Source organism: Rhinatrema bivittatum, chromosome 3, assembly GCF_901001135.1.
Source record: "Rhinatrema bivittatum chromosome 3, aRhiBiv1.1, whole genome shotgun sequence".
Taxonomy (NCBI): domain Eukaryota; kingdom Metazoa; phylum Chordata; class Amphibia; order Gymnophiona; family Rhinatrematidae; genus Rhinatrema; species Rhinatrema bivittatum.
The window spans coordinates 110,697,240-110,707,123 of NC_042617.1; positions in this window are offsets into that span (position 1 = coordinate 110,697,240).

A 9,884-nucleotide genomic window follows, 5' to 3' on the forward strand; every position below is an offset into this window, starting at 1 on the left:
TGAAGCACTCCACTGTTTACCCTTTTCCACTGAGAAAATTAACCATTTAATCCTATTCTCTGTTTCCTGTCTTTTAACCAGTTTGTAATCCACGAAAGGACATCGCCTCCTATCCCAGGACTTTTTAGTTTTCGTAGAAGTCTCTCATGATGGACTTTGTCAAACACCTTCTGAAAAACCAAATACACTACATCTACCAGTTCACCTTTATCCACATGTTTATTAACCCCTTCCAAAAAATGAAGCAGATTTGTTAGGCTAGACTTCCCTTGGGTAAATCCATGTTGACTGTGTTCCATTAAATCATGTTTTTCTATATGCTCTATGATTTTGATCTTGAGAATAGTTTCCACTATTTTTCCCGGCACTGAAGTCAGGCTCACTGGTCTATAGTTACCTGGATCACCCCTGAAGCCTTTTTTAAATATTGGGGTTACATATAAACATATTAATCAAACAGGATACGCCAAGCTGAGAATATTACATCCGCTAAACCACTGCTCACAACACAGGACTACTGTAACTCCCTATTACTAGGCCTACCCTCAGGTCTACTAAAACCACTACAACTACTTCAAAATGCCTCTGCTAGATTATTACTAGGGACAAGTAAATTCAAACATCACCCCCTCGCTGATAGCATTGCACTGGCTTCCGGTACAATCCAGAATTCACTACAAAGTATTAACTCTAATTTTCAATATGATCAACAATATTAACCCATGCTTATTAGGAGTGACACTTCAACATTACACACTACAAAGAGCCCTAAGATCACAAAACAAAGGTCTCCTAAAGGTGCCTTCCACTCAGAACACACACCTAACACAAATAAGAGACCGAATGTTTTCCATAGTGGGCCCCAAGCTATGGAACTCTCTTCCAGAGTCTTTATGTCAGATAACAGAAAGTAAGAGTTTCAAGCAAGAACTGAAAATGTGGCTCTTTAGAAATGCATACATTCTAACATAAAATACCAATACAACGATATTTCCAACATCAGTACCAGAGATAAAAGCAGTACAGCGAACAAGTAATAACCAATGTAAAGTATAATGTTAGCAGAATCATTATTGGGATTTGTGTCGACCAAAAATGTATAAATATGGTCTAGATTTTATAGTTGTTAATGCAATGTCCTAGAATTTGTATGAATATGAAGTAAAATATGCATTTGATATAATGTTAACCTAGAATGTGAATGCTGCCACACAGCATGTGATTGTTGATCAAGAATATAAATGCTGATAATGTAAACTTTTGTGATCTTCTTTTGGAACGATGGCATACAAAATGCTTAAATAAAATAAATAAATAAATAAATAAATATATCAATTAAGTGCAAGCTCCTACCAGAATTCACAGATGAATTAATATCTGCATAGAGCTCCAGATGAATGATTTTACACAAAATATGTTCACTAGTATTAATTCTTTGTGCAGTAATATGGACTAATCTAATAGTGACTTCATCTGCATTACTTAGGTAATAACTAAAAGGCCTATGTCGGGGGTCGGGAACCTTTTTGGCTGAGAGAGCCCTGAACGCCACGTATTTTAAAATGTAATTCCGTGAGAGCCATACTAACTACAACCCCCCACCCTCCTGACCTCCCTAAGACCTACCAAATTAATTTACTACAACCCTTACTCTCCTGACACCCCCCAAGACCTCCAAAATTAATTTACTACAACCCCACCCTCCTGACCCCCACCAAGACCTGCCAAAAGTTCCTGGTGGTCCAGCGGGGGTCCAGGAGCGATCTCCTGGACTTGGGCTGTCGGCTGCCAGTAGTCAAAATGGCACCGATGGCCCTTGTACCCTTACTATGTCACAGGGGCTACCGCCGCCATTGGTCAACCCCAGTGACATAGTGAGGGCAAAGGCCGTCGGGGTTGGCATCCAATTTAACATACCAGTCCAGAAGAACTTTCCCCGAATAGCACACCGTGTAAAGATTGCAAGCTGCACTAATTGGTGTGGCAAGGAGCTGCTTTGCACGCCACACAGCTCATTGTATCTGATTGAAGCAATAATGCAAATAATGTTCAAAATTGCTAGGTAATGCACATTATTTTCCTAATAATGTGCAGTATTTTCCCATTATCATGCGTTATTTTCCTTATCACGGATTAGTATATAGGCCCCTGCATGCCTTTTGGAACCAAAAAAAAGAATGGATTGTGAAACTCTTCTTTCAAAATATTTCTAAAACTTTTATGGGCTGTTGGGTTAGGTTATTCCCAGGTGCCTCGTGCTTGATGCAGACAGAAAGGAAAACATTTTTTACTTTATGATCTGATATGTTGAAATTGGGCATTGTTTCTTCATTATGTTACTCTTAGTGCAGACTTATTTATAGGAATTTGGAATACATATTATGGAACCTCAAGAGGCTCCCCTCCCTGATTCTGTTCCCTGAAACAACTTAAGCTCTGTTCCCTCTGATGACCTTTGAGTGACTGTGCTTTCCTTTTGATTTTTATTGTTTTGATAATTAAATTTGAAGATTGGCTTCTAGGATGGGTTTGGCATCATCTGTATGCATTTTAATGGATTTATTCTTATTATATACCTTTCCATCTCCAGTTTTATATAACTCTTTTAATGGATATTCTGTTGATATGTATCTATTGGATGACTTACTTATTGTTTTCCTTTCTGTTGTAAACTGAATAATTGAAATTATTAATAAATAGAAGTGAAAAAAGGAACTGTCTGACTTTAAAAATCTTCTTGAAAAGACAATCTCAGTCAAGTTCTAATTCTAAGATAATTATTAATGAAGATGGTACAGCCACGCCTGAATCTGAACATTCCAAAAGGCCTGTAATGTCTGGACTATCAAAAGAAAGTTGTGAGCTTTATAATGGTTTGTCCATTTCTTTCTTTTTAAAAGATGACAGATAAAAGTCCTTGGAAACAGGAGAGAGAGAGACTGAAACAGTATCATCAAAACCTCTATCTCATACCTTTTAAACATATCAACCTCAAGCAAAGAGATAACACTTAGAAAAATTAATCAGTGAAAAATGCCAAAACATTTTTAAAATGCAAGTACCTCTTAAAGTGGTTTTTGCATGGAAACTTCATTTTTAAAAATAGAGTAAGGACTCCTAGTATTAAATCTTCAGTAGGAGTTCCTCAAGGATCCTCCTTATCCCCCACCCTATTTAACATCTACCTCCTCCCCCTCTGTCAACTACTTACCAACCTAAGATTAACACATTATCTCTATGCAGACGATGTGCAGATCTTAATCCCCATAAAAGAGTCACTCTCAAAGACTCTCCTATACTGGGAAAATTGCCTTCATTCCATTAACCAACTCCTCAACAATCTGAATCTAGTCCTAAATACGTCCAAGACTGAACTACTCATCATTTCAACCGACCATTCCAACTCCTCGCTTCAGCCCCCTCTTACAGCCCAAATCTCTCATGCTAGAGACCTCGGAGTAATCCTTGACAATCGCTTAAATTTAAAGAAATCCATTAACAACACGACAAAGGACGGCTTCTACAAACTGCAAGTCCTAAAAAGGCTCAAACCCCTCCTGTTTTTCCATGACTTCAGGAGTGTCCTCCAAGCCACGCTCTTTGCCAAGATTGACTACTGCAACACACTCCTTCTGGGGCTTCCACTCTCCTCCACAAAACCATTGCAGATGCTCCAGAATGCAGCAGCTAGAGTCTTGTCTAATACAAACTGCAGAGAGCACATCTCCCCCATCTTAAAGAACCTACATTGGCTGCCAATAAACTATAGAATCTTACACAAATCCCTTACCATAATCCACAAAACGATCCACAAACAACACCCGCTGGACCTCCAGTTCCCCTTCAAACTCCATTCCTCATCCAGACCCATCAGAGAATCATACAAAGGATCTCGCCATGTGCCTCCTAACAAAACTTCACACCACACCACAACTAAAGAATGAGCATTCTCGATAGCAGGACCCACTATTTGGAACAATTTACCTCCTGACCTCAGACAGGAACCCTGCCTACAAACATTTCGAAAAAAAACTTAAAACTTGGCTATTTAGCCAAGCTTTCCCTTAATCTATTCACTTTCGGAACTCTACATCTCAAGCCTACCTGACATCTTACATAGCGAATTCCTTTTAATCACAATGGTTATCCCTCTGTCTTTCTCTTTCTTCTATTCCCAAGTTTGATCTCCTTGTTATATGTAACTTTTTTACCTCCTCTGATTATTTTTCTGTTAAATGGTTGATAGAATGTTTACCCCTTGTTCCATGTAAACCAATTTGATATGACACCCGCCATGAAGGTCGGTATATAAAACAATTAAATAAATAAACAAACAAACAAACAAACAAACAAATAAATAAATAAATAACAATTAAGTGAGTTGCAATAGAGTAAAAAAGCTTTCCTATTTTTCTTCAAGCTTTAAAAAGTTATACACGTGCAAAATTGTTCCCCTAGCAAATACTGAGAACTTTGTAGCTGGAGCAGTTTTCCAGTCTGGAATCAGCATCAGCATAAATATATGCAACTCAGAGCTCCAGAAGTTGAATAAAATAGAGGTAATTTTCAAAAGGTTTTTCATGCATATATGGGCTTTTGAAAATTACTATTTTACATGCATAATTCCTTTGAAAAATCACATTATAGGGCTGAATTTTTAAATGGTTTTAAGTGTGTAAATGGACTTTTGAAAATTGCTACGATATATGTTACTTTTACACATGTCGAATCTAGAGGGATTCTCTGGTTAGGATCCCACCTGTATTGATGCATTATGGCTGGCAAGGCCCTGGACACACACGGGCCGATTCAGTAAAGTCCGCGGGAGAGCAGGCGAATGGCCACTCTCCCGGCACGTGCAAAGGCCAGTCTCCTGTGCGAGCGATTCTCTATTTAAATGAAACAGGCAAAAGGAGGCGCTAGGGACACTAGCGCATCCTTAGCGCCTCCTTTTGGCCCGGAGTGGCAGCTGTCAGCGGGTTTGACAGCCGATGCTCAATTTTGCTGGCGTCGGTTCTCGAGCCCGCTGACAGCCACGGGCTCGGAAACCGGACGCCGGCAAAATTGAGCGTCCGGTTTTTGACCCGACAGCCGCGGGCTGACTTCAAATTTTTTTTTTTACTTTTTTTTACCCTTCGGGACCTCCGACTTAATATCGCCATGATATTAAGTCGGAGGGTGCACAGAAAAGCAGTCTGAGACGCACACTTTTTTTTTTTTTTTTGGAATGCGGAGTGAATAAGTAATAGCCTCATTCACATGCATTTGCATGTGATGAGTGCTATCACATTCACTCCATGTTGGATGCGCATTAAATAGGCGCTAATCCCCCTATTACATTAGGGATGGATTTGCGCCTATTGAACCCATGTCCAACTGCGGGTTATACAGTGCGCTCGGCCCAAATATAATTTAGCAGGATAACTGGCAAGTTATCTGGCTAAATGCCTCTGAATAAGGACCTATAAGTATTTCTCCAGCTACCTTTTGGAGTTAGCCAGACAAAAAAATCGACATTTAAAATATGTCCCCTGTTCACCAGCTTAATTTTTGCCTGGTAAGTTAAGAGCTATCCTACAGTTAGCCAAATAAACTTATCCAGCTAATTTTAAGATAGCCAGGGTATAGCAGATTCGGGCCTGCTGCAGCTGCAAGAATCCTTCAGGAATATAATAAGACTGGCTCAACTTATGGTGCAGATATTTATTTACAGTGCTTCAAAGATCCAAGAATCAGGATAGTAGCTCAGCTTGCATCAGACACATCTATCAAGTAAACACCCACTGTCTGGGTGTATTGTGACATCCTACCTGCTCCCTAGGGCCTCCTCAAGCCTTTCTAGGCCTGGGTTCTTATGGTAGCATGAAGGGCACCTCTCTGTAACCCAGAATCCCGTGTGGCATTCTGCCTTAAGGAGGACTGGGTTAAAACCTTAAACGGGGCTCCATAAGGTAGAATGAGGGCATTGTTGATATACTCTGTCACATGGGGGATTTTCAGGATTCATTTAGAAACAAATGCACATCCCTAGTGGTAAGGCTCATGATGCCAGATCCCAGCCACTCTTCCAACTGAACTAGAAACATTTGCCTTTTAAATGCTCAATAACTGCACTGTTTAGAAAAATATGTGCTCATATAATGGGCACATGGCAACAGACACAAAATGGCATTGGAATAAGTTTGAAATTTGTGAGAAGTAGTGGCAATCAAAGTTTCAACTATATCTACTGTCCATTCACGCCTCTTTCATATACATTCATAATATAATCATCTTAAAAAAAAATCTATCTATAGTGCAGAGTATATCTATATTAATTACCTTCTGCTTGGATCAGAAATGGCTGGACATTCAGGTTGCAAGCTCTTAAGCAGTTGCCCTGGGAAATTTAAATATCAATAGGGTTTATAATTGGATGTCATTGTCCAGGGAGGGGAGGTGGGCACTAGGCGAGAAGTACAAGTTAGTGTTTTAGAATGTAATGTCTGTCCTGTGTACCCTTGAGAATGGGCAGAATAGCACTCTCTTGCCAAATGTTTAATGAAGCCCACCCATACTAATTTTGGCACTGGTTCCCTATGGAAAGTTTGAGTTAGCGAATTATTTTAAAATATATTGCCCCCCCCCCCAAAAAAAAAAAAAAGACCAAGCATCTTCAAATGGTCCTATATGCATTGTATGAGATTTGCTATAGAAATTTCAGCCAAATATTGAAGTAATTTCAGTTAATCTGCAAGTTATGTGAGTCAATACTCAATAAGACATTTCTCACATTTTTTTTTTAAGTCTTCTGTGAAAATCATAGTGAAAACTGAATCCAGCAACAGAATTTTCCTTTGGAGGACACATTTACATTGAATACATTTCTGCATTTGTTGCATGGTACAATATGTTCTTGATTGCAGTTTAGAGGGCTGTAACCTGCCTTTCATGGCCTGGAGGATGAAATATGTTCTTCTCCTTTGCTTTGAATCAATGGTAGTGGAGAAAAAGTTACTGCATGGACTACCTTATACAGAGTATGAGCACAGTACAGAACAATACCCAACCTTTCATACTAATCTCTCACTCTGCTAATTAGGTTTTGCTCTATAATAATCTTTTTTCTTTTAATGTTAGACTTTAAGTCTCAAGAGGGAGGTCGGCTCCAAGGGGATCGATGTTCTAGACCAGCCTTAGCCAGCATGGCTCCTTCTGTATGTGTTTCCTCTGTGGTCCCTCGTAGGATGAGTGTTTGTTGCATATAGCAGCATCCAAGAAGAGAGATTCTCATAGTGCCAGAGTGGCAACACCATATGTGGTTTGCAAATCGGGATCACCTCGCGATAGATGGTACCATCTGTTGGCTCATTAGCAGGGGTTGCTGTGACAAGGGCCCATCTTTTCGGATTGGATGGATCACTTTCGTCTCACAGCTTGGCTTTTGAAAGGTGGCGGTTATGCTTAAAAGGGCACTCTGAACTGGTGATTGCACTTTGCTCCAGGCTAGGAAGCCAGCCACTTCTCTTGCTTATATTAGCGTGTGGAAAATGTTTAAGATGTGGTGTATGGAAGAGAGCCTGGAACCCTTGCAAGTGGACATTTCTTAGGTCTTGGCCTTCTTGCAGAGGGGCTTGGCAAAGGGATTGGCTTACGATTCACTCTGAGTGCAGGTACAATCTCAGGATGTCTTAAAGGCAAGCTGCAAGGGGTGCCTTTGGCCTCCAATCCAGACGTCATTCGTTTTCTAATGAGAGCGAAGCATTTGCGACTGCTGGTCTGTAGGATGTGTCCATCGTGGAATCTTAATCTGGTATTTCATGTTTTGTGTGGACCTCCCTTTGAGACGTTAAGACTGGCATCTTTGAAGGATCTCACCCTAAAGACCATCTTCTTTCTGGCAATCTTTTCAGCCAGGAGGATTTCAGAGCTTCAAGCCTTGTCGTGTAGGATCCCTTTCTGCAGATCACAGATCATGGCATTTCATTGCATACAGTTCTTTGCTTTTTACCGAAGGTCATCTCTTCATTTCATTTCAACCAGATGGTGGAGCTACCGGCTTTTTTTTCACTTGGCATCAGATATGCTGCATGCGAAGGAGCTTCACTTATTAGATGTTTGCTGAACTTTGTTGCACTATCTTAAAGTCACTAATGGTTTTTGGCAGTCAGATCATCTAATTGGCTTCCAAAGTAAGGCTTCCAAAGCCACGACTGCTTGCTGGTTGAAGGAAACAATTCTTTCGGTCTATCTCGGTAAAAATCAAATGGTTCCAGAGGGGGTTGCATGCGCATTCTGCTATGACACAGTCAACCTCCTGGGTGGTGTGTCAATTGATATCACCACAGGAAATCTGTTGGGCAGCTACATGGTCTTCACTACATACTTTTACCAAACATTAACAACTGGATATTCGAACACCAAAGGATACATTTGGAGAAAGTGTGTTACGTGTGGGTCTTTCGGGCGCCCACCCAGTATAGGGGAGCTTGGTAACATCCCACTTGTATAGACTGATCTGGGATTTTGAATAGGAAAAAGAAAGGGTTCTTACCTCCTAATTTTCATTCCTGGAATACTACAGATCAGTTAAGAAGTCTGTCCCCTTAGATTTCAAAAGACCCCTTTTGCTTCGGAGTGCTGATAATGCTGATCTTATGAGGTTTTATATATGTTGAAGGGTTTCTTTTCCCTTGTTTTTATGGAGCTCCAGGTTAGAGTGTTCCAACTTTTTTTTCCTGCTTGCCCTAGTTGGGGAGTTAGTTTGGTTTTTGAGAGTGGAGATCTTGGCTTAGGAATAGGTCACTACTGAGAGACTGCAGGTGGAACTCTCAGTTATATAGCACTACCTGAAAAGTTTTTATTCTCTGTCTCCATCTGCTGGTAGAGATGCAAAACCCACTTGTTTGGACTGATCTGTGGTATTCCAGGAATGAATATTAGCAGGTAAGAACCAATTTTCTTTTTTTTACCTCCTCCTGACTCAGAAGGGTTTTTATCCCTTGCCTTAGGAGTTTGGAATAGGGTGCCCTGCATTCCATTAAAGTGTAGTTTTCAGAAGAACTTACTTAAGGAATTGAAAGTGAACTCACTGGAAGGCAGAAGATAAATGGGGGAGCGGCATGTACAAACATACAAATATTTGCAAGTTTCATTAAAATGGAAGGAGGTATTTTCCATACAGAAAAAGATTCACAGACAAAAGATCATGATATGAATGGGAGGGGGGGGGGGGTTAATGCTCAAAAGAAAAGGAAATAAATACTTTTTCTCTGATAAAGTGGCAATGCCTGGAATAACAACTGACTACTAGAGGTATTAGCATCCTAAATTATAACAGAATTTAAGCTTGCTTAGGACATATACAGAGTGCAGTGATAAAAGCATGTAGGGGAGTTGCAGGTATAAGAAATGGGGGAAGGGAACTGAGAGTTGAATTAATGTTAGAACTCTATTTGCCCAATCAAACATAACATTACAGGATCAAAAAGGAGAGAAGACAGACGTCATCCTGCACATAACCGTGGTATGACTATATGAAGCTTTCTAGAGGAGGAAGCAATGAACAAAAAACTGCAGTAAAGCCATGAGATATTATTAGGCAGGGAAACCAGGCTGACTGGGTGGGCCAAATGGTCCTTATCTGTAGACATCTACTATGTTACCATTCTGGCCCAACATCTTGGAATGAATTCCACTTAACCTGCGTAACTGTTCAACTCTTGGTAGTCTTAAATATGCTGTAGATGAATATCTGTTAATTAAACATGTTTGCTCTGACTAGCTATTAATGTAATTGTTATGATGTAAAAGTCTATTTTTGCTATCAATAGTTCTCATGTATGCTGCCACTTCCTGGGACCCTGTTGAAAACAAGAATTTTATCTTAATCTAGTTTTTCCAGT